Genomic DNA, 24789 nt, shown 5'->3' on the forward strand with positions numbered 1-24789 from the left:
AGCTGGGAGGGGAAGACAAGGGTGGATCTCTCCATAGTTGCCCTGTTCTGTGCACTTCTCTGGAAGTTCTAGCTGGTCCTTGTCAGAGAGAGGAAATGGGCTTCATGGACATCGGTCTGATGCAGCATGGCTGGTCTTATGAACACGGGTCTCCCAAGTCCCAGACCAGCGCCCTGGCCACTAGACCCTGCGGCCATAGTTAAGGTAACAATGGAGGTGGAGGGGTTTCTATCTGAGTAGGGCCTGGGGCTGGCTGGGACATGACGCACACACTGAAACGAGCTCTTCTGGAGGAGCCACGCTCAGCTCCCGCTGCAGTCTGGCTCCAGTGAGATTTTAGCATCAAACTGTCTGCAAGGCCTGGGGTTGTAAGTGCATTTCTGGAATGTTTTCTAAGCTGTTTCTGGAACGTCTGAAAGGCTCTTTGGCCTGTCTCCCACCTCAGAGGGAGGTTCGCTCTCCACTGCTGACGATACCCCCAGCCCCAGCATTTCGCGCAGCACGTGGACAGAGACATTCAGGCCCAGGACACCAGGGCCAATCTCCTCCCCGCTGCTTAGGGAAGAACTTGAGGGAGGGTGTGCTCATACCCCCGTTCTCCCCTGCCAGCCCAGCAGCCTCCCCTCCAGGAGGGCAGCGGGGCTCAAGGGATCTCCTTGGCGCCCAGGGGCAGTTTGGACGAGGTGATTCGGAGGTTCGGGGTGAGCCTGGCCTAGGCACGAGCTTTGTGCAGTGGGACTTTGCCATTTTAAGGCCTTGAGTCGCAGGCTGCGTCCCTCTGTTTCAGCTGGGCTCGTCCGAACTGCAGGGGGGACTGGGTGCTATTGGGTTCCTGGTTACAGAACTGGCTGTAGTTTTTATACCACTCTGGCTACGTTATGGGCGTTGTTGCGATCGAAGCGAGGGACACCAAGAGAGACGGCTTTTCCTTCCCAGGGAACAGGCCATTCTCTCTGCTTTGGGAGGACACAGTGTTGGTCTGGCTTCAGCAACACACTTATTGTAACGCTGCAAAGTCTCCGAAGTGCAAAGTGAAGCATGAAGAGGCTGGTGCAGATCCGGGGCTGTCTCCAGCTGGGTTGAGGTTGCTTTGCACCCCCAGCGCAGCATAAAGCAGACTCCCTATTAGGGATGTAAAGGGTTACCTGGTTACCTGGTAAGCATAGGCTTATCGTTAACCCCTGCGGCTGGCTGCGCCTGGCTGGCTGGTGGGACCCCAGCCCCAGCGGCCCCAGCCCTGCCGGGTGAGCTGGAGCACCCCCAGCCATGCCGGGCCGGCGCGACCCCAGCCCTGCTGGGACCCCAGCTCCTGCCTCCCCATGCCAGCCCACCGCCGGAGCGACATCAGTTAACAGTTAACCAGTTAAATGAGATAATTTTAATTGTTTAACCAGTTAACTTTTTAAACTAATATTTACATCCCTACTTCCTATTGGGTAGCTTGGTTCCTGCACCAATGATCTAGTGTCAGTCCAGACATCCTGCCAGGCAAATGAAGATCTCCCACTTTTCACTTCTGGCCTGTTAGTCTCCCCGCTCCGTTCCCAAGGTTTGCTGGATCTAGGGCATCTCCCACCAGTCGTGGGTTGGACAGTTGGCGCCTAACTATGGTTATATGAACAGAGATGGAGGTTTCCTGGATGTCTGACATGCTCAGAGCAGGAACCATAAATGGAAGGGTGGCCAGTGGGCCACTTTGGGCCCGAAGCAGAAGGCAGAGGCTGCCCTGCTCCAAGGGTCATGGTAGAGATTGGTGTGGAGGGCTTTCCGTTCACCTTGTCCATGTCTCGCCACACTCAGCAGTCGCTGATTAGCTCTGTTGCAAGGGGCTGCTCGTGAGCTCTCAGCGGAGCTGCTGCTCTGAGTCATGCCGGCTAAAATTAGCTCCTTGTACATGGAGCAATTCCATACTAGGTGCACACAGAGAGAGAGAGAAACGCTGCCCCTGCTTCCCTGATAACACAAGAGGTGCCAGAGATGAGGCCCAATCTCAGTCATTGCCAAGGAGAGTGCACGGGAAGCGGGGAGGGGCAGTAGCCAGGGACGCAAGAAGCAGCAAATCAGACTTTTGAGGAGCTTAGGCCACAAGAGGGCCTGGAACCCTTCTCACCCTTTGCATGGCCAGATCGTGACCATGAGGAGGGAGGAGAAGCAGAGGGAGAGGAGACGAAGAGGAAGAGAAAAGCAAATGGGTCACGGGGGGCAGGGCCGGCTTTAGGAAGTGCGGGGCCCGATTTGAATACCCGGCAGCAGTCTGGGTCTTCGGTGGCGGGTCCTTCACTCGCTCCGGGTCTTCCGCGGCACTGAAAGACCTGCCACTGAAGTGCCACCGAAGACCCAGACCGCCGCCGGGTGAGTAAAAATTAAAAGGTTAGGCACTGTTCTTTAGGGCGCGGGGCCCGATTCGGGGGACTCGGCCTAAAGCCGGCCCTGCAGAGGGGTGCAGAGCTGAACAATTTTAGTGTTTCCTTTAATCCGTGTACTTGGCATGTTACTATCACAGTGAAGACTCATTAGAAGATGCCCAGAGACACCCCAGTCACCCTCCCCAGCTAGCCACAGGACAATCAGGATAACTCGTTCAGGCCACAGAAGCTAAACTCGGAGCCGGGCGCAGATTCGAAGGGCGTAGCCCGGGGCTTTATGGAACGTGCGCCCTCGCTGCTAAGGAAATGATTATCTGGGTCCAAGACAGACAGGTTGTTTTATACCCAGCCTGAGGGCAGCTAGAATGCAAATGACCAATGACGAGGCTGCTGCCCCAGGGGAGATCATGGCATCCAATGGACTCGGCAGGGTGTGAATCTAGTCCCACTTGTCTCCTCCCTGTTGGCCCAGCTGGGATTCCTGTGTTCTCGTGCCCATGTGACCAGAGCACCTGACTAGCTCCTAGAGCACCTGCTCCAACATCCTGCACCGATAAATGTGGCTCAACGTCAGCCCATTCTGCATTTCACCTTTGGAAGCCCAGTGGCTCCTGGCTGCCAGGGCTGGGTGGGGCTGGGCTATCCCGGGGAGGAGGAGCAGCGGGCCAGCACTATGCACGGCCTCAGGACATGTTGAGAATCACACTCCTAGCGCTGCAGCAGGGGCAGCTAGGAGGAACCTCCGGGTGTGTCGTCAGGCAGTTGCAGGGGGCGCGGTCTGGCTGCTGTGAGCTCAGCGAAGGGAGCGAGAGGCCGTCTGACACCTCAGGCCTGTGATCACTTCCTGGTGACCACACCCTGCTGAGCAGCAGCGTTTCCCCAGGTTCAATGGCTTTCCAGGAGCAGCACTCAGTGACTTGCAGCGTCCGAGGTGACCTGCAGCAGGAATGGCTCCTTCAGCAGCATGTTCAGGCCGTGCAGATCTGCGAGAACGGGAATTTCTGGTCACAGGGGACTGAGCTCTCCCGGGCAGGGCCGGCTCCAGCGTTTTTGCCGCCCCAAGCGGCAGGAAAAAAAAAGAAGCTGTGATCGGCGACACTTCGGCAGCAGCTCTACTGCCGCAGCTTAATTCTGTGGCGGCAATTCAGCAGCAGGTCCTTCCCTCCGAGAGGGACTGAGGGACCCACCGCCGAAGAGCCGGACGTGCCGCTCCCTTTCCTTAGGCCGTCCCAAGCACCTGCTTGCTGCGCTGGTGCCTGGAGCCGGCCCTGCTCCCAGGGACAGAGTGTGAGCCAAGCCCCAGCAGGATCCCACCCCCAGCCCTTGGCAGGGAGCATTGGGGCTGCAGTCGCCCAAAGACAGATTTTCTAACCCGACCTTCAGATGCACACGGCGGGCTGGAGTTGAGAGCAAATGGGAATCAGGCACATTGTAGCCAAGTATCAGGGGGGAGCCGCGTTAGTCTGTAGCCACAGAAACAACAAGGAGTCCGGTGGCAAATAAATCTGTTAGTCTTTAAGGTGTCACCAGACTCCTTGTTATTGTAGCCAAGGCCTTGCCCCCTTCGCTGCAGCAGGGAGACACAACCGAGGAGGGAAGGGGAAGAGCAGGAGAGGGAGAGGGAGAGAGATTAGGGCAGTGAAACTGAGCAGAGCTCCAGGAGCCAGTCGGAGAATTCCATGAAACATGGGGAAAAAAATCTGTTTTTGAAAGAATTCCAAGAAGTGAGTTAATTAGCTGGGGAGCGGGGAACATGCAATTGTTCAGCGCTGACCCGCTGGAACATCTGTCTGCATCTGCTGGCCAACTGCCCCAGCGCTGCAGGAACAATGATGTTTGCTTTTGTGGGAAATTGCTGGAACAAACCACCCCGCAGGTTGGGGAGCGAAAGGGAGGGGAGTTTGTAATTCCCAGAACCAGCGCCAGATCGGAGCAGCCAGCACCCCAGCCCCAACAGCTCATGATAAACTCCAGCTCCAAAAACAACCCTCTTATCAGATGTGATACATCACTGAAAGCCGCTCAGCCAATCACAAGAGATTGACTGCAGCCCACAGGCCGCAGATTAGAACAAACCCCAGACAAAGTGAATGCAGCAATATCCCAAATATAACACAGCCCCAGCTTCCCACCGGGGTCCTCCTTCTCCTGCCGCACCCAGAGATGAGCAGGAGTCACCAGACTTGGCTCCGCCTCTGGATTTTGACTCCCACAAAGGGCAGTGGGGCTGGATCCAGAGTTTGGGGTAAAATCCGCAGCTAGATTTGGACTCCCCGAAGTCCAAGGATGCTGAATCTGGGGTTTGGTTTCAACCCCTTGCTAGGAACGAGATGTAACATAGTGACATAGCAGCATGTCCCTCAGTTTCAGAGTCTCCTGAATGCGCCAGAGCTACTCAGATTCCCGAGAGCGTGTGGATGTGCTGTTATCCCCAGTGACAGCAGAATTGTTCCAAATAATGGTCACGCCAGACATGTCAGTGCCATGAGAGGCGATGGTGGGGGGAGTCATGTGAACCCCCTGATTTGCTGCTTGTGAGCATGCTCAGTAACATCTGCTGAAGCCGCTGCCCTCACTCCCTCTCCCCCCGCGCCCTACTCTTGGCAGGTACAGGTAATCTTTGGACTGATGCACATACTGGTTTCACTTGGTGGACGCATACAGAAATCTGAGATCTCTGGGCTCTGGCACACTCTGTCTCCTGCAGAGATCATGGGGCTCCGGCATGCCAGAGGAGAAGCCCGTGATTACAGCTGGGACACAAGAGACCCAGGTTTAATTTTTAGCTCAGCCACAGACTGTGTGTGTGACCTCAGGCAAGTCACTTCATCTCTTTGTGCCTCCCTCGGCTCCTCTATCTGTGAAATGGGAACAATGATCCGTCCCTGCCTGGCCAGGTGTGGGGAGGACGAATGATTGTGACATGCTCAGCGCCTGCAGAGACGTGGGGCATACAAGGGTCCAAAAGGCAGGCTGGGAGCTGCCAGGGTAAAAGGGAGTAAAAATAAGAAACGGAAAAATGAGGGTGACTATTAGAGAAGGACTCTGCCAGCCTCCAGGGCACGGCAGGGGGTGGGAATCTCTCTCTCCAAGGAGGACTGGCAGGGGTCGTGGAGGAGCTAAGAGATCTTCAGCATTATCAGAGATGTTTATTCTTTAAACACTGCAGCACATTTACAAGAAAAACCCAGTGTTGGGGAGGGGGAAGGCAGGTTTTGTCTGATAGCTGCAATACTTGTATCTGGCAGCAGGGGGCACCACACTCTGCTCCTGATCAGAAAGGAAGAAAATCAGAGCAGGGAAGCTGCTGAGAGCAGGATTAACATCGGCCTGTGAGAACAGGACATGCCATACCAGACCGTGTGTGTCACACAGCCCTGGCCCAGGCGGGGTCACAGCAGAGTCCAGCTAGGCCAGAATCCTGTGTCCAGCAGCAACCAGCATCAGGTGTTCCAGAGGAAGGTGAAAGAAGCCCCTAGTGATCCTGCTCATAGGGAACGTTTGTTTCTACTCCCTGTCACTTAGTGGTCGGCTTATACCCTGAACCTGGAAGGTTTATAGCCCATCTGCCTAGTGCGATGATGGACGTGCCCATTATCCATAGAAATGTCAATTCTTGGTTTGAATCCTGCTCTAAGCTCTTGGCCACAGTGATATCTTGTGGCAGTGAGTTCCGCTGGTCATTAGGTGGGGAAAGCATTCCCTTTGATCAGTTTGCTGATCTTTCAGTTTCTCTTGTTTTATACATGGTCATGATGGAGGGGCGGCCAGGCCAAACCCGAGTGGTGCTGCAACCCAGAGCAGGGCCCAGCCACCACTGCAGGATGAGTGCAGGGCAGGCATGCTCTTCAGCCTCCACCACCGGGGCCTCCTCTTCCCCCGGGCCAGCAACCCACCGTTTGGGGACACCGCTCTGTTAAGTCACGGCCCCACGGAAATATCCAGTATCCGTCACTCTTTTCTCACTGTGACAAACCTGTGGAACAAGTTCTAGCTATAGAACTTCGGCAGTGGCAGCAGGCAGAGGACTCGGCCAGAAGAGGAAGGCTGGCCCCGTGGTAAGGGCACTAGCCTGGGGCACAGGAGACCCAGGTACAATTCACTGCTCTGGGCACGTTGCTTAGCCCCAGCTCCTCAAAGGTATTTTGGCTCCTAACTGCCCCTGATTCCAATGGCAGTTAGGAGCCTTGGCCTCTCTGCCACTCAGTCACCTCTCTGTGAAACGAGGACTGTGACAGACGTGGGGTTTCCTGCACTCTGCTGCAGACACCTCACCGAAGTACGTTTCAGTGTCTTCCAAGGCCATTGTATTAACAGTGCAAATGTTGCTGTGTTATGGTGGGACTGTCTGTAGGAGCCAAGACTACATAACCCCTGGGAAGTGCTGTGAGCATCAAAGGGTTCTTAAGAGAATGGGCCAGACGAGACTGAACTGTTGCTTGGGTGAGTTTCCCAGGAAATACTTGGGAGGCAGGGAATGCAGATTACCCACCTCTGGACCCATCCTTTCCAAGCCAGGCCTTGCAGAGAAACCCGCTCTCTGTCCGGTTACTTACTCACGGGTTCTGCAGACCACACACACATTGGGTAAAGGGGCATCTGCAGAGTCATGGGTGGGCTTGTTCTGAGCTAGCAGCTGTTATGAACTTGTGACCACAGAAAAATCCCTGGGTGGGGTTGGGAATAAGTTTACTGGCATGGGGGGAGGTTCATATTGTTTTCAGGGTGGTGTTTTCTCTGTAATGCTTCAACCTTAAGAATAAATGTACGTGCTTAGAAAGCACTGTGAGGTAACTTGTGCCTGTGGGTAATTATGCCAGTCATCATAGTCTTCAAAGACCTGTTCAGGCCATCGGTCTTACTGTGGAGTAACACAGTGTAGGCAGAGAACTGTGCAGCGGGGAGAAAGCTTGGTGAGGAAGGAGACAGAGGTCAGCTGAGGAGCCAGGTGCCTAGAGTGGGTTCCCTTGCCGGACCACGAGGAGGGAAATAGAGGTGCCATTGCCCAGGCTATGCAGGGCTGAGAGCTCTGTCCTACCCCACGGGGTAAATCCATTCAAGATTGTGTGGTGCTCAGATCCTACGGTGATGGAGCCAGGTAAGTACCTTCGAGGAAATCCCTGACCCATTGTGCTAGGTTCTGCACAAATGTGACAATTCCTGACCCAGGGAGCTTAAAGCTAAGAGCCACCGGACCCGAGAGGTCAAGACGAGCAGGCTTGGTGGGGGTAACAACCATAGCAGGCAGTGGCAGTGCAGATTAGCTGTGTGACCCATGCGTGGGAGCAAGAAGCCAACCAGCAGCCTCAGCCAGGGGTCGTCGTCTGGAGCTGTCTGCAAGCATCAGGGCAGGGATGAGTTTCTAGACGTCTGAGCAGCCTCAGACTGGGCCGATGATCGAGCCGTGAATGAAAGTGCTGGGTCTCTGCAGCTAGCCTGCCTCCTACTGCCACTAACCATCGCAGTGTGTGAACGCAGCGGGGGTCGTGAATTCCCAAAGCGGAGGGCTCAGCAGTGCCCAGATCTCCAGCTTCTTAGCCGTTCAAAGGTGCCTGCGGCTGGTGCTGAGTCTGGCTGCCTGCACTCAGGGGCCGTGCCAGGGCAGTGATGCTCTCGCTGCTGATCAGAAATATCACACCTCCGCCTAGAAGGATTAGTCACCAGGGAGCTGACTCAGAAAGCAGCCCCTGAGAGCCCAGAGCTCAGCGCTCCCAGTGGGTGGACACGACACAGCTGCCGTGTGGGCTGCGAAGAGAAGAGGAACAACAGCCGGCGCAGAGTCGCACCTGCTTTGGGAACTGCCAGCAGAAGAGCTTCGAACCAGCTCCCTCTGACAGCAGAGGATATTTTGTCAGACCCGCTGGCAATCGAGTCCCCTGGCTCTAAGCCCTATAATTACACGGCTAATCACAGACATTAGACAGCAGCCTAACGCAGCCTGCCAGTTCCTCGAGGAATCAGTTACATTCACGGAGAACACGCGTTTGGAGCTTGTGCGTTTCCTTGTGTCTAGGCCCCATCCGCCTAGAGAAGGAATGAGACCTACTGGTCCAAGACGGGAGGTTTGTAACCCGACCGCTGCTCGGGGGCATCCATTCACCAGTCCCGTGTCCAGGGCCGGCTCCAGGGGTTTTGCCGCCCCAAGCAGCAAAAAACCCCCCGCGATCGCGATCAGCTCTACCGTCGCCGTTTCAGTGTCCGGCGGCAATTCGGCAGCTGGTCCTTCCCTCCGACAGGGACTGAGGGACCCGCCGCTGAACTGCCGCCAAGAGCCCCTCTCCGTTGGCCACCCCAAGCACCTGCTTGCTGGGCTGCTGCCTGGAGCCGGCCCTGCCCGTGCCCCTGCTTGCTGCAGCTGTACCAATATTCCTTCCAGGCTTCACCTGAGCTTTTCTTGAAGTCCTCCAGCCCAGAGGTTCCTCCCAGGAGCTCTGCAGGTGCTCCACCCACGCCTGCGAGCACAGTACAGTACCAGCTATCTGCTGTGTTTGCTGGACTCCACCCAAGTCCTCGCACGCATCTGGCATATGGCAAACTTGCCAGTTTTATAGATGAAAGGGCCTTAAAACCTCTGCCCAGGGCCCTCCCAGCTGCTCAGTGAGCAATGTCCCACAGCCAGACATTCATGGAACCAGCGCTCAAGTCCCTTGGGATCTGACATACAGAGGCTCCTCGTCCTGCCTGGACGGTGGGGTTACAGCCAGGTCTAGACACCATCCTCTTCCCGCCCAGCCTGGGCCAGCGGAGACCGGGAGCCACACATGGGGACGGGAAGGAAGGAGTAGGTCAGAGGCAGGGCTGGGGACACTGTCCTTCTGAACTACAGCTGGCAACGCTTGGCAACCAGCCCCGCCTCACCGCGAGAGGTGCACACGGGTCTGGCTGGCTCCAGCTACAGACCGGCTTCGAGGCGCAGCCCCCGGACAGCGCACGGCAGGGGCCAGGGCATGCCTGCAGGAGGAAAGGTCACAACCTGCTAACCAGCTGCAGCTGAATCACTGCCTCTGCCCTGGCAGGTGCCCTGGGCACTGATCGGTATCCAGGAAGTCAGACTCCCCCAGCCAACAGGGCTGGAACAACCTTTGCCAGGCCAAGCTCTGATGGGTACGGCCTGGTGCCACAGCAGTGGGGCAGCCCCGAACCTCTCCTTCCCCCTGAATCTGGGTCTGGGTTTGTTCTGCCCCTCCCCCAATCGATTAGCCCTATTTCAGGGCCTGATCCAGATCCCACCGTGTCTCTCCACTGACTTCAGTGGGAGTCAGATCAGACCCTCTGCCAGCACCATGGCTCCTTGGTGTCCACCCCCTGCCAGTTCCAGGAGGCCAGGCCGAGGCTCCGGGATGCTCTGATGCTCTTTCATGGGATGAGGGCAGCATTACATTGAGCTGAGTCGTCACAGCTTCAGCCTCCAAGCCCACCCCAAAGCTCTCGCATGTCTGCCCACTACTATCAGGAGTGGTGTGGTGCAGACAGACTGTGCTGCATGGAGCTCTGGGCCAGGCACTTTTCCCCTCCCAAGTTAAAGCCGAAAAGGCCACAGTCTTGTGCTTCAAAGCCAGCTTTGTACACAAGCCCATTCCAGACAGATGGAGGCTGAGGGGAGCAGCCAGCACGGAAACCCAGCAGTCACCCTGGATTTTCCCCCAGCTGCTGCAAGGAAACACCGTGCCCATGAGAAGAACATTGCTTTCCTTCCCACTGCCCACAGCTGTGCAGACTCGTTCCAGCCGGTCCTGCCCTCCAGGCCAGGCTGTATTACACAGCAGCCCTGCAGAATCCCAGCGCCGTCCGCAGCCAGCAACGCCCAGCAATGGTCTCACACTTTTTGTCCTCCAGAGAGACTCCGGCTCCCAGACACACTGGATTAGATTTTGCTCCCTGTAACGTCCCCACTGAATTCAAATGGGTCACTTTAGATTTACACTAGTGCCATTGACAGCACAGTCCGGTTGCACCAAGGCCGGAGCTCCCAGATTTTGCAGGGCATTCCACAATGCAGCTCAATCCGGTTCCCTGTTCTGCAGAGGACAGACAGACCAACGTACCATTCGAATGCTCTGTAGCTTAGGGGGAAGTGCACTGAACTGGGAGCAAGGAGACCCTGCACTCGAGTATCCCATCTACTGACTGCTGTTAATGTCAATCGAGCGAAGCCCCGTGTCCCGTCCCAGGCAGTACCATTCCCTCGTTTGATAAACATGCTAAATGAGAGGTTACACGAGATCATTACTGGCAGGGTGCAGAACAGAACCCAGGTTTCTGCTACTCAGCCACACTGCCTTCCAGGCTGATTGTACCAGCTCTATGTGTGTGGCTATCCTGTCTCTAGCCACTAGATTACGCTACCCTCCCAGAGCCAGGAAGGGAAGCCCAGGTTCCCGATCACTTGCATTCTACTGCTCTCTGGCAAATAACTGTAACCCACTGGCAAAGGGTGTGTTACGTCCACAAAGACATGGCAAGTCCCCAAAGAATAGGAGTTGCCCCTTCACCTCCCGTGTGGAGGTCTGGGGATCTGAAAGTCCTGTGTTCAAAGCACTAAGGATGGGCCATATGGGGAGCACTTACAGCTGCTCAAGACAAAACTTCTGGTTTCCCAGTTTCCTCTTTCAGAAAAACATGGATTATTGCACTGACACTGTGAGAAAACAACAGCTTCTATAGCAAGTAACAGTCATAATCTGGCACTTGTGGTGGAACATGCAACAAAGGCCAGATTCCCACATTCTGCACATCTGTCATATGTTTACCCATCTAAGGTACATATCTGACCCTCTCACCACAATATCTGAGCACCTGCCAGTCGCTACTGTATTTACCCTCCCCACTACTCATGAGGAACTGAGACACTGGGAGCCAGTGACTTGCCCGAGGTCACACAGGAAGTCTGTGGCAGAGCAAGGACTCTCCAGCGGTGTCCTTCCTCTCACGGGGAAGAAGCCATGGATTTCCACAGCTTGTGCCACACACTGGCAGGTTTGAAGGCTGAGAGGACATTACCACCCAGAGTGCCAAACTCTGATGCAGTGGAAAGGTGGTTATATAAATCTGGGGCTGGGGGGGGGTCTCCTGGCACCCCCATGCCGAGGTGCTGCTCTGGCCCCACCCTGGGAGCGGAGGGGCACTGTGCATTTCAAACATGGGCAGAGTAAATTCTCCTCCTCTGCTCCGGGCCTATGCACAGCTTCTGTTCCTTCCCGAGGGCTCAAGCGGGACATCCAAGGAGCACAGGACTTGGGGTGGCCCCAGGCATGGGATGAACCCCACTCTCTTTGCACCTACTGCGTGGGAATGGAGGGGAGGGAGAGGGACATTCTCCGGCAGCAAGAGACCATACCAAAGCCAGGAGAACTGCCCTGACAGAGCCCCTCACGCAAAGGCTCCTGCTGCCGGGCGGCGTGAGGCGGCCGCTGGCTCATCACACGCTCACAGGAGGCCGGATTAGCTCAGTCTCTCTGCTCGCTTAGACAGAAAAGCCTGGTGGTGCCGTTATCTGCCAGAGCCCTGCCGGGCTCTGGGACGCACTGTGAGGAATCAGACCAACAGAGACTCCTTAAAATAACCCCAGCAGGCTGCCTCCCCGCACCGCCAGGCCACATCCACTGACCCGAGTGACCGAAACGAGTGTGTGCTGCTTCTTACTCCTGGTAGCTCTGCCAAGCCAGCCCGGGGGAGCGAGCAGGGCTCTATTCCTGCCTGGGGTGACCACCCTGCCACGGGGTTTCTTACAAATCCAAGCTAATAACAAATCAGCCAGCGACGGGCTTGCTTATTACGTTCCACTTGGTGACCTGTGCAAACCCATCCGCACCGAAGGGATTGCACAGGAGTCACCGGGCCTAGCTTGGCTGCAGAATCTCTGTTACGGGTGATGCCAGGAAGGCTGGCAAGGCCCAGCTTGGTGCTCAGAGGCCAGGCGGACACAGAGCTGACAGAGCCCGCTCTTAAACTTTCCTTCCGGCAGCCGCTGGTGCAGAAGGAATCTTGGGGGCCGGGAGGAGAGGAGGATTGGCTGGCGCACATCACAATCCATCTATGCGCAGCTTTGTGGATGGTTTCTCAGGGACCCCTACTGGCTAGCACACATTAGAGCAGCCCCCAGGCTACTCTAACTTGTGCTGGGGCCAAGCAGAGAAACATGCAGCAGTAACCATCTCCCTAAGGGGCTTCTCCATCCCCTAAGGCTCCAATCACAACATGACCCTGTATTTTTTACTGGTTGTCTTCATCTGGTGTTCCCATGCTCCCTGCCCTCCAAAGGGCACGTCTGTCTGTCTGTCCAGGCATTTTTACTGCACTCCTCAGCATGGTGAGTGAGTGCTTCTGTTAGAAACCTGGCCACATATGGGCCTTTAGAGAAAGACCTGCTTTAAACCTCTTTGGGGTGATTTTCAAAAGCACTTTAGGGATTTAGGAGCACAAATGCCATTGAAAGCCAAAGAGATTTAGGAGCACAGTTTCCTTAGGTGTTTTTGAAAGTTTCCCTCTTTCTCTAGTCTAAAAGCATCAGAGCATTCTGGGAAACCACTAACCTCCTTATACCTAGATCTTAACCCTCCTTCCTCCAGCAGACTCCAGGACAGGCTGACCCTCCCGGGGGGGTTCTCACATGGAGAATAAATCAAACCAGAGGAAAAGGGACAGTGACAGACCGACCGCTATGTAGCCATCTCTTGCACCACAATTAATTACCCTGCTTCCTGAGAGAAGGGAAACAGAGGAGCAGCTCCCATCCGCCGGGAAACCTGGCTCTATCCTGTGCGGGGAGCGTGCCAGGAAAAACCTTCCACACTCCATCCCAGACTTCCTGAGGAGCTTCAGCCTTCAAACAAACCGTCTGGGAGACAATCCAGGGCTCAGCCACTCGGCCTTTGAAAATATCCCCAGCTGCCTTGTCCTCCCTCCTGCCCTCCAGCCAGAACCTGCATCCATGTCATCTGCCAGCCATGGAGAGTGGGTTTCTCCTAGAGTCCAGTCCCATCTCACAGCACATCGCAGTCATGAGCAAGGAGTCCTGGCATGTCAGAGGTTGCCCTGCACGTGAATCCTAGCAGAGTCTGTTCTCCTCGGAGCTAGGCTCCGGATGAGCAAGGCACCCGAGCTCCCCCTGCATCACTTTACTGCTGTGATCCGGTCTCTCCCTGCCCCTGTTGCATGGTGACATTCCCATAGGAGATCCTGGCCAGCCCCTGTGCAGAGGTGCGAGGGGGAGCTGGATTCCTAGTCTCCTCTCCTAGCTACCCAGGGAGCTGCTAGCAGAAATGGGGCACTAGACTGGCAGAACGGCTATAGCCTCAAGGTGCCACAGCCATGGTGAGGGCAGCCTTGATGTATTTATTCCAGATGGTTTAAACTGATACCACTGTTATGTGTCGATCAGCCCTGGGGAGAAATTACATTGACTGGAAGATCACGGCCCATGTCAAAGACCCACAGGATTGGGGCTTCGCCCCCAGCATTGAAACAGTCTCCAGGAGGAACCCTTCAGTGTGGCAGACTCCTTGGGGTGCCGCTTTTCCTCCCAGAGTGAGCCACACCACCCCCTCCTTAGACTGGCCCTCTGGGCCTGCCGCCCTCCTGCTTCATACTCTGAGCTCTGCTCAGCGAGTCGGGCTGAGACGTGTGCACTCTGCAGGCATTGCTGCACCTCACCAAGCATTTGCAGTGACACTCACAGCGCTGTCAAAACAATCGGGATTTGTCATTAACTGGAAGGCAGCATGGTAAGTCCTTAGCTTAGCAGAGAACTGAAGGTCCGAACAGAGACCCTCCTGGTCAGCCCAGAGCCCAGCCAAGCTGCAGTGAACCCCACTGTTCAAGCTCTGTCTGTCTGCCTGTGGTGGGAGCCCCCCAGCAGCCAGCTCTTATGCCCCCACCTCACCCCTCGCACTCCTTTGTTCTCAAGCGTCCCTGATGAGAGGTGGGGAGATCCCTCACCCTGGTGATTGCTAGGTGTCAGCGTCCTGGTGACTGGCTTTGTCATTGTCTTCATGGATTTTCCACTGATATGGGGTCGCCTCGGCCAGTCTTTTTCCAATGGCCCAGCCAGGCTCAGACAGCTGGGCCACATTCATACCCATGTCTCTTCGCGTGCCCTGAGAACAAGCAGTTCTGTCCCGCCCACTGGGTAACAGTACAGCATATAGGGGAAACTGAGGCATACATAGGATTCATGAAAATGCTACAGAAAAATCCCACATCCTCACAACCAGGATCACTCGTCTGACTTTTTTTTGAAAATCAGAACCGCATTTGCTTTCTCCAGTCTCCTGGTAGCTCCATGGTTTTCCATGACTTTTCAGTCGTCAGTGGTACAGCACCACGTTTCTTAGCGCAGTCCCTCATTGTTCTGCGATGTGAACCAGACAGTCAAGGTGGATTTGAATAAGTTATCATCCTCTGGAGGGTCTGTGCTTTCTCTTCATCAGTCTCTCTTTTACCAGGTCTTCATTACTTACCTCGTGGGCCCAACTTCTTTTCACTATTTCTCTTGTTGAAGACAGGTTCTTAAAGAGCAGTTCAGCATCTCAGCCATTTTCATAGATGATAAAGTGAGAAGGGACCATTGTGATCAGCTGGTCCGACCTCCTGGATAACCTGGGCCAGAGAACGGCCCCCAGATAACACCTTTTTGAACTAGCCCAGTGGTTTCCAACCTTTTTTCATTTGCAGACCCCTCCAATTTTTCGAATGGAGGCGCGACCCCTTTGGAAATCTTAGACTTAGTCTCTGGCCCCCCAGAGGTCCATGGAGACGGGTTGAAAAGCACTGAAGTGACGCATCTCTGCTAGGCCTCACACTGGTTACTGTTCTTGGTTAGCTCACTGAGAGCTTGTCTAGAGTAGGAAAGTTGCAAAGGTTAAACTACATCTTTTAAAACTAATCTAGTTAAACCAGCGCAAACGCCTCATGTAGATGCACTTAAACAGGTTTAAGCCATTCTTAAATTGCTTTGCCTTGCACAGGTAAGTTATTGAATGAAGCTCAACCAACTGAACCGAGGGGTTAGCTGCTTTAAGTGTGTTTGCATTAGGGGTTTTCACCGGTTGATTAGATCTATTTAAAAAGGAGAGAGTGAGAATGGTCTTAGTGGCTGCGAATGTGCTAGGAAGCTGGGTGCATCTAATAACAAAACCTTGCTCTTTTCATCAGAGAATCTCAAAGCAATTTACAAACAAGTCAGTTTGTAACAGATGGAGAAACTGAGGCACAAAGTGGTGAAGTCACTTGCCCAAGATCATTCAGCTGGTCAGTGGGTGGCAAAGCTGCGAACAGAATTCCAGGTCTTGCGAGTCTCAATCCAGTGCTCTCCCCACTAGGCAGCACCACCTCCCCCTAGTTATGGGGGGTACAGTGCGGCGATCTGCCATAGCCACATTGCACTGCAGAGGCAGCAGTGTTAATCCAGGCACACTGTTCTTTAGTTTGCTCCTTTCTTTGACTGGTTGACACATTCAGGAACAATCCAGAGTAAGAGTGCCCAGAGCTGAAACCAAAAGGAGCCAGATGTCACTGCGGCAGGATCCCAGCCCCTCTACCAGCCATTTCAGCAGGTGGGCCTGGCACCTGGGGCAGAGACCCCACCCTCTCCAGCCCTGAATCCAATCAAGCCTGTCTGCAAAGAGCAATTCCTGCCCGGGGAGAGCACAGTGATCCATGTGTTGGAGACACATGGCATCAGCTGCCCCAGTCAAACATTAACCAGCACCGTCCACTGGCAGCAGCTCTGGCAAGGTCCCTCTCCACCGCACAGCTGCCTTTTTGAGGAGCCTGGCACCTCCTCTTCTTATCATCAAGCTCTATTACAGTAGCAGCCCATGCCAATCCCTGCCCCAATGACCAAACAGTCTAGCTGACCCAGCAGGATGGGTACCAGGGTCACGGCCAAGGCCAACGGCAGAGCCAGGATTAGAACCCATGTCTCCTGAGTGCCAGCCCAGTGACTCTTTCTTTGTGTCACTCAAGTGGCTCAGCCCCTCACTCCCACTGGCAACACAACTGACTTCGGTTACTCCCCAGTTAGCCCAGCAGGAGCCAGAGGAGAATCAGTGACCCTGCTTAGAGGCCTCGCTGTGTCACCCCTTAGCACACAGATCGCTGCACACTCACCAGCGCCTCTCACCATCACACCAGGCTGGAGGGGAGGCCACAGACCCGGGACTCAATGGGCCCGGGGGGATATAAGGGGCTCGCCCATCTCAGACGTTCCTTCGCACCGGGGGAGTTCTAGGCCAGGCTTTCAAGGGCTCAGCGCCCAGCTCTTCAGGTGCTACACAAGAGATGAGAATTTGAAAATCTGGCTACGTTCATCTCTCAGCGCGAGCCCTGGACCGTCCCACTGCCCCCGCTGCGTCTGAGCAAACGCCCCTGGTTAGGAAGTTTTCTGGCCTTAGCTCTCAGCACGTCTCCACTAATGCTGGGCAGGTCTGTTCTCCAGTTTCCTGCTGCTCGGGGGCCTCTCACACAACAGCGTTAAGTCACCTCCAAGCCGTTCTCTGGCACTTCCCACGGACCCCGCTAGAGAGGAAGCCGTGCTGTTATTTTTAAAGGCAGGGTGGAAACGGAGCCCCCCCAGCTCCCCCGGACACAAGCACGGGCTTTGCTCGGCTCTTTCTCCTCCTCTCGGCTGTTTAGATGGGGAACTATGAGGTTCGTCAGCTGCCCAAGCAGTCACTAGCTCTGGGGCTGTGCTGCCCTTCTCTGGCCTTTGGGGGGACAGTTCATGGAGCCCCCCCTGACTTTCCAATCCATCCCCCCAGGAGTTCCAAGGCTGGACTGTTCTTTTATAGTCTATTTGCTAGACTATAAAAATGAAAAAAACTCTGTGGCCGTCTGTACAAAGCTCAGAAAGCAGGGCCAGCTGCATACAGCATCACTGCAAACCCTCCCGGGCCAGGCAGCAGAGAATTCAATGCAGCCCAGCTCCCACAAACACTTCCACCGTGAGTCACATTCCCAAACCACATACAATGGCAGGAAACGTCCAGGGAGCCAGGAGTGTGGAATGTGCAAGTGGGACAGAGCCTGGACGCAGGCTCTGCATTTCTCGCCTGGTAAGCAGCAGGTGTGTGGAGGAATCTGGGGGCTCCTGGGGCCTGATTCCAAGTCAGTCGAGTGACACTGGCACAAAGACCAGGCCCCAGGTCTTTGTCTTTATTTCTCTGAATGTTCCTTGCTGTGTTTTCAATGGCCACAAGTGAGGTCCCAATCCCCTGCAGCACGCGGCACCTAAGTTATGCAGCAGGCTCCCACTTTTCCATGGGACCCCCTCTGGATTTATACAGCCCCGCAGGAACCTCCTGCAGCTGTGGCAGGACCAGAGAACTCTCCTCCTCAGCACATGGCAAGTCTGCAGCTGGAGAGGTTCTGTGGTCAGCTGGGGGGCCGGGGGAGCAGCCCTTGCCCAAGGGACAGAAATAAATGGGGAGCCATGCTCTAGGACACCTTGCAGGCCCCTAGCCCAGGTGCAGACCTGCTGAGGGGGAAGCAGGGGAGCGTCCCAGGAGAAGAGCACCGGGCAGAGAAGAGGGAGTTGGAGGAGGCGAGATGAATTGACAGGGCAGCGAGCAGCTATGTTGCAGACACTTGAGGATAAGAAGAATCCCGTGGCCAGCTGCGAATCAAGCTGCATGTGGAAGGCACTGACCTCAATGAGACCTTCTCCTCCACTCCAGCTCCCCCAGCATCTGCCTCGCCTGGTCTCTAGCTCTCTGCCCCAACATAGTCTCATCCTCAAGGATCCCAAAGCACTTAGAACGTCCCGCGATCGCCTGTTACTGTACATGAAGCACCGAGCCTGCCCTGAAATGCAGCCATGTTGCTATCGGAGATGGGGCTGGCTCCCAAGTGGGGGTTGCAAGGAAAAGACTGGCCATTACTCATAATGATGTGTGGTGAGATGTACCGGTCCCATCCAGGGGATGGCAGTAAAAGCCTTAACTCCTGGAGCAGAACGAAGACCTAAGCAGGGATCATTCCTAGAAACTGTGAGCTGACACCTGCCTGCCTCCTGCCCCACTGGTTTGTATTGGTTTCTTGCCAGGTTCAAACCTTGGCTGCACAAAGCCACCCATTGTCCTTTCTTGACTAAGATCAGGTAGACGCCAGGCTGAAGGAAGCCGTTCTCGGAGTCTCTGTTCAAATCCCTGACTGAAAAGATTTACTGTTGTCAGCCGAGGGCCAAGGCCCCTACCACACCTTCTGTCTAGAAGAAACGGACTGCAGTGCTGCCAACTCTCGCAATTTTATCATGAGTGCCGTGATACTGGGGTGAAGCCCCAGCTCCTGGAGCCAGGTGAATACGGGCAAAGCTCAGCTTATATTTATGAAAAACATTTCTAGCCCTCCTGGCCGTGGAGAAAAGCTGGGCACGTGACCCTGGACAGTGCAACCTAAAAGCTCAGAAAGCTAAAAAGAAAAAAATCTTTAAAAATCTCATGATGTCAAACCCAATCTCTTATTTGAGGGTTCTTGACCATTTGGGATCAGCCGTACTGTGATAGCTTGAACACTGCATGGAAACTGAACTCTGAATTTTCTGGCTTTCCAGCCTGCAGGGTCTGGCTGGGCTCTGTGTGTTTTGTGGGGGAGTCTGGAGTGTGTTATCAGATGGGGATGTGGGGCTTATGTGGCTTTTTTAAAAGCTTCACAGTCCTTTAAGCCACTTTCCAAAGAGGTCAGTCTGATGTCTGCTCCCCCCAGCTGCGGCGCAGTCTGCTGCTGGGAACCCGGGAACGCTTTTCTAGGCGATTTCGAGTGGGATAAGTGACCGAGACGGTGGCTCCAGCTGATCCTCGCGCTTTGCCAAATCATTGAGGTCATCAAGAGCGTGAGGGGGACAGTGGCCAGAGCAGCCCCAGGCTGATTTATCTTTGCAAAGCACATTTCCCCTTGAGCTGGGTCATGGAGATAAGCTCTGCAGACCCAGCGCTGAGGCTGTTCCAGAGTTAAAGGGAAACCTCTGAGCAAGCAGGCTGCTTCCTCTCCAGTGAGCGGGCAGAAATCCTCCCCAAGAGCTGCCAAAGCAAGGCTGGGAATGCCAGGCCCCAGCCAGGCGAGAACAGCAGGAGAAGCTCGGAGCAGGGTAGATGGGCTGGCTGCACAGCTCGCTCGGGCCTGCTTTTCAGAAGGGACGGCACCTGTAATGCCGGCTGCCATCTGGGCGCTCGGTGTCTAAGATTCGTCTCATGTGGCCTCTCCAATACTGGAGGTTTGCAACCAAAGTAGCCAGCTCTGTACTATCCTCTGCGAATCTCTGGGGATGAATGGTCCTTCTGACGCTCCCAGGATACCACATCCTCCACCCAAGACGATCCTAGTGTTCTCCTGCCATCAACTTCCCCTTCCATTGGCTGTGAACCTGCATCCCACTGGACCTCTTACAGCGCGCCCTTCAAATCAAATCGCTCTCCAGAAGCTCGCTGACTCATGTCTGCACAGTTCCATGGTCAGGTAGCCCAAAGCAGTGGTCACTCTTGGAAACATTGGGCCCAAGTGTGTAAAGCTCGTTTCCGCCTGCAATTAGTTGGGGGCTTAAAAGTGAACTCCCCAGACCTGGAGACCCATGATGTCATCTGGAAACATCTCGTGTCCCCCTCACCATAGAATTCATTGGACTCCACTGGAGAGCAGTAACCACGCTGGGCAGTATCATTCTGCCCCTCATGCTGGGTACACAGCAGAAAGGTCCTTCTGTCATGCCTAGACCTAGACCTCTGACCCGAATGCCTCCCTGAGCAATTACCTTGTTAGCTGTTGTACCATTGGACCTGGTGCTGAAGTTACAGGCTCACTTGTCAGTAGTTTCTTGTTCCATCTTAGAGGCTGGTTCCACACATGGTCTTCTCCATGCATTTGACATCTCACCTCTTCTCCAGGAGCCATCAGTGACCCTGACACACCACATATCCATCTGCAGGTGAATGCTCCCTGCTTTGTCTGACTGACAGCAGGACGGTCAGAGTGGTCTGAGATGCCCACATGTCGTCTCCAAGACAACCCAGGGATATACATCCCAGGCATCTTTGTTAAGGTTCTCAACTATTCCAAAGTTCATTCAGGAGCCAGAGCCACACCGGAAGGGGTGTAGTTGGTCTGACCCACTGAAGTCAGGACTGGAGGGAAGAAGGCAAGCTTGAATATCCTCAGTCGTCTAATTCCAGGATGGAGTAATGATTTATGGAGTTATCATCATCACAACCTAACCCTCTTCCTTCTGCAGAACAGTGGTTCTGTCTATACTAATGCAAAAAAGGCACTGCTGCAAAGGGGCTGTTGGAACATCCTGAGCTTGTGACACCTGGGCCAGATCTTCAGCTGGTGTAAGTGGCATGCTCATTACACCAGCTTGGATCTGGCCCAACATTTCTAGTTACTTAGTTTTTTGTATGCACATGCTCCAGTAAAACGGGACATCCATCCATTCCCCTCTCTGCAGCTTCCTGTCAATTTCTGGAATCTACATATAACGATATAGACAATGGCTTGAACCTGAATCAATCCAGCGGCAAAAGCACATTGACCATCTCCCACCGACGGAAGACAAATGAACGGGCCTGCAGCAGGTGACCCAGTCTACTTGAGACCAATGGGGGAGTCAGGAGGAAGGTGTCCATGGATGAAACGGTTACATTTTACAAAGAGTAAACACACACTTTCAGCCAGGATAACTCGTGATTTACATTACACGAGTCAGAATGTGCGCACACAATCTGTGCAGATCTGCATGTTTGTATGCGTGGACACATGTATGTGCATCTGTATTTATCTGAGAACGCCTCAGTGCAGCAGGGCACATGTATAAAAGGTGTGCTCACAGTTCTTACTACATTGGTTCACAAATACATTTGCATGTGCGCACGCTTCCTTTGAAGGCATGCAGGTATGTTTACATACCCACACTGGGCTGACACATATGCACGTTTGTGCCTCCTTGCACATGCAGTGTCTCTATGCCTGTATACACAGTATAAACTCTAAACTCAGCCATGTTTTCATTTTCCTTTTTCTTTCCCTTGGGGATGAATGGTCATCAGACTTCACAACTGTGTTTAATACCCACATAATTTAACTCTACTACCAGGAACAACTGTACAAGTTCAAACAAGTTCCTAGGCCGCAGCTTTTCATCAGACACTGGAAAGAGTGTGCCAGTGAACCCCACAGCCACGCGTTTCCAGCAGCCCTGGACTTTGTAACCGGCGCCCTGCTGTTAAATTATACTTCATACAACCAGGCTTGAGTCAGAACTCACTAACCCTGGGGGGAATCAGGAGTAGCCCCACTGAGAACAATGGAGTCCGACCGGTGTCAAACGGGGGCAAGGGCTTCAGAATCAGGCCCAATGGCTATGAATGGATACTGTGGCTGGGCTAGGAGTCTTGTGAAAGGGTGGGGCAAATTAACTGCTGTTTCACGGTCTGAGACAACATGTTTGTGCTTCAGCAATAAACCTACTGCAGGCAACAATAAAAGCCCTTGTTCTCTCCCCGTATTACTGAGCACAGTTCCAAAGCTCTGGGAGAACCTTAGCTAACCTCTCCTGCCTTTGTGAGAGAATCTCTCCTTTGCTCCATTGTGCACCCTCCCCACCTGGATCCTCATTAGCACGAAGGGCTTAGCCCAATGAACTGTGCAGTCACTGACATGGGCCCCACCACTGCAATATCTGAGGCCTTGTGTATGGCATCGATGAAGGGATCCTCACAGGTACCTTTCATGTACCTTGCACAGCTCCGGTGCTGTGTGCGTTCTGGCTAATAACGGCATCGCTGGCAGGTGTATGCGCTTACAGCAGCTGGCGTGTCTCCAGGGAGAGCAATTATCCTGGGAAAGCTAATCTGAGGTGGTTCAGTGGGACACAGAGGCCCGTCACGACCCACATGGCAGGACGAGGTAATCAACAGGATTGCAGCGTAAGTACAGGGGAAATGGAGGCCTGTCCACCCTGCAGAATTCAGGCTCAGCCACAACAGCTGAGGCCATTAAGCCCATAACAACTCAGAGGATAAAATCAATACAGAAAAGCAGAGCAATTTGGTTGCAACCCAGATACCTTGAGGGAGCTCAAGAGGTTCACTCCCAAAGTGGGTCTGGCCTGTTCCATCCCTCCGCCTCTTGGAATCCACATACGTTTCCTTAAACACAGCATTTACGGTGTAAATCAGCATAGCTCCTTTAGCTTCAATAGAGCACCAGTGAGTTACACCCGCTGAGGATATGGCCGCTAACAAGCCTGGCATTTGGGTTCAGTATGGAAAGCTCTCTCGCTTCCTGGGGTGGGTGGGCATTCACAGCAGACATTCCCTTTCGCTAGGGCTGCGTCACTGTAGTCTTTTTAAATGGTCTTCCAGAAGACTGGAGAAGAACAGATTCTTACCCTAACCGTCTCCACTTTGTTCCTTTTATTACTGCTTAATAACAGTGGACACAAAATCACCAGCCTTTGCAAATAATCTGGTTTCCTGGTATCATTTGCATTAGACAGACAAGAAAGGACAGAGCAGCAGGAGGCTCACACTGTAGCTGCAGGATCCGAGGCAGTTACGGGAAGTTGGGGATCAAGTTTCCTTGCCAGATTCCCACACTTACAGATTCATCGATCCGAAGCCCTGAAGAGACGACTGTGATCCTCTAGCCTGGCTGCGTGTATAGCGCAGGCCACAGAACTTCCCCCAAATAATTCCTAATACCGACTCCGAGCTTTTCGAATAATGCCCACTCTTGATTTGAAAACTGTCATTGATGGAGAATCCACCACAACCCCTGGTAAATTGTTCCAGTGGTTAATTACTCTCCCCATTAAAAATGTACAGTTTATTTCCGGTTTGACTTTGTCTAGCTTCAACTTGCAGCCACTGGATCACGTTCCACCTTTCTGTGCGAAACCACTCAGAGCTGCCAAACCCCCGAGTGAGCTCCAACTGACAGGATCCTTCCCGCAAGAATCCGATAGGCGTCTAACAGAGCCACCGGCCCAGGGCAGGGAGGGCATTTCTATATGGACCATAGATAGATACGGTGCCTGAGAAAGTATTTCATTCACACCCATACTTCACGCAGGGAGTGGCTGATCTGGAGACAGCTAGGCACTTCTGTACCAGGTACCATAGGAAAGTCAGTCACGTGAAACCTGGACAGAACCTGTCTGTCCACCTCGCTGCATTTCAAAAGTGCCCATCACTGTGGCATGAAGGCGCCACGGACATAAACCAGCTACCCCGTGATTTGGGTGTGAGGCAGGGTCTCATCTCTGCCCCACTCCACACAGCCATGGCCAGGGATGGGAGCTCCCCATTAGCAGGGGGCCACCCGCTCTGTGGCTGCATTACTGAGCCCGTCAAAGCAAAGGGAAGGAAGGAGGAACACAGGCGCTGGAACTAGGGGTGCTGGTGGGGGCTTGGAGTAGTTTCTATTCTCTACAGGATTTACAGTTTGGTTCATGGCTCTCTGCCGCCCACCATAAAGTTGTTCCGCTGTGGGGGAACCTCCAGCCCCCGGCTCCTCTCAGGAGCTGAGGTTTGGGGATGGACCCAGGGCTCTGCCCCAGCCCCCGGCCAAGGGACGACACCCACCGCAGAGCTCACCAGAGCAGCCCCCGGGAAAGCCCCCTTCGCGCTCCTAAGCGAGCCAGTCAGGGCAGCTCCAAGCGGGGGCCATTGAGCCCCCCGTGTCCGAGCGCGGAGCCCGTCCACGCATCAGACACGGACCCACGTGGGGCACCAGCCCGCGGCGCTGCAAGGGGCCGGCTGGGAGGGGAGCAGAGCCCAGCGGCCCTGCTCCGCCTCGGGACTTGCCCCGAAGTCAGGCACCGGCGGGTCCCCGGCCTCCCGCTGCACCTGTGCAAGCGGGGCTGGGCTGGGCTCGGCGCGGGGCTCGCCGGCTGCCAGAGCCGCGCTCGGCTCGTGTCGCCGCGCCCAGCAGCCCGGGGACCCCGCCACGCTGCCCCGAGCCCCGGCTCCCCGCGCCGCCCAGAAAACCCCTCCTGACCTGCAGCTGCCGCCTCGCCTCCGGCCCGGCGCGCCCCGCGCAGCGCCCGCGACACTGGCTGCGGCTCGGCCGGCGCAGCGGGTCCCCGCTCACATCTGGCCAATTGCGCGCCAGGGGTGGGACCCGCCGGGGGCGCTGCCTGCCCGGAATGCGCTCGCACGGGCCGCGGAGCCGGGCTCCCTCCGGGGCAGGTCCCTGCAGCCGGCTCGGACCCCTGCAGCGCCGGGGAGCCCGCGCCAGCTGCCGCCTGGCTTGGCAGCGGGGGGGCTTTGTTCGCATTACAGCAGCGCCCAGCGCGGGCCGGGACCCGCCGGTGCTAGGCGCTGTATGAACCAGGCCGGCCTCGCCCCAGCCAGCCAGCAGTGTAACCCTAGCGCGTGGCTCTGGGCGCAGGGCGCACGGTTCTGTGTTATTTCCATGAGGGTGACACCCAGGG

The 24789-nt window shown here is 54.9% G+C and overlaps 1 protein-coding gene across 3 annotated transcripts in view; it reads right to left on the reverse strand.

Annotated features, from left to right (window-relative positions):
* Nucleotides 1-24446, reverse strand: part of KANK3 (KN motif and ankyrin repeat domains 3) — a 48022-nt gene extending 23576 nt beyond the window's left edge. For all 3 annotated transcript variants that reach the window (XM_039515744.1, XM_039515745.1, XM_039515743.1), the window contains exon 1: nucleotides 24354-24446. The gene's annotated coding sequence lies outside the window, so the exon portion shown is untranslated. The remainder of the gene's footprint in view (nucleotides 1-24353) is intronic.
* Nucleotides 24447-24789: the final 343 nt, after the last annotated feature.

Source organism: Mauremys reevesii, linkage group 26, assembly GCF_016161935.1.
Source record: "Mauremys reevesii isolate NIE-2019 linkage group 26, ASM1616193v1, whole genome shotgun sequence".
In the NCBI taxonomy this organism is placed as follows: domain Eukaryota; kingdom Metazoa; phylum Chordata; order Testudines; family Geoemydidae; genus Mauremys; species Mauremys reevesii.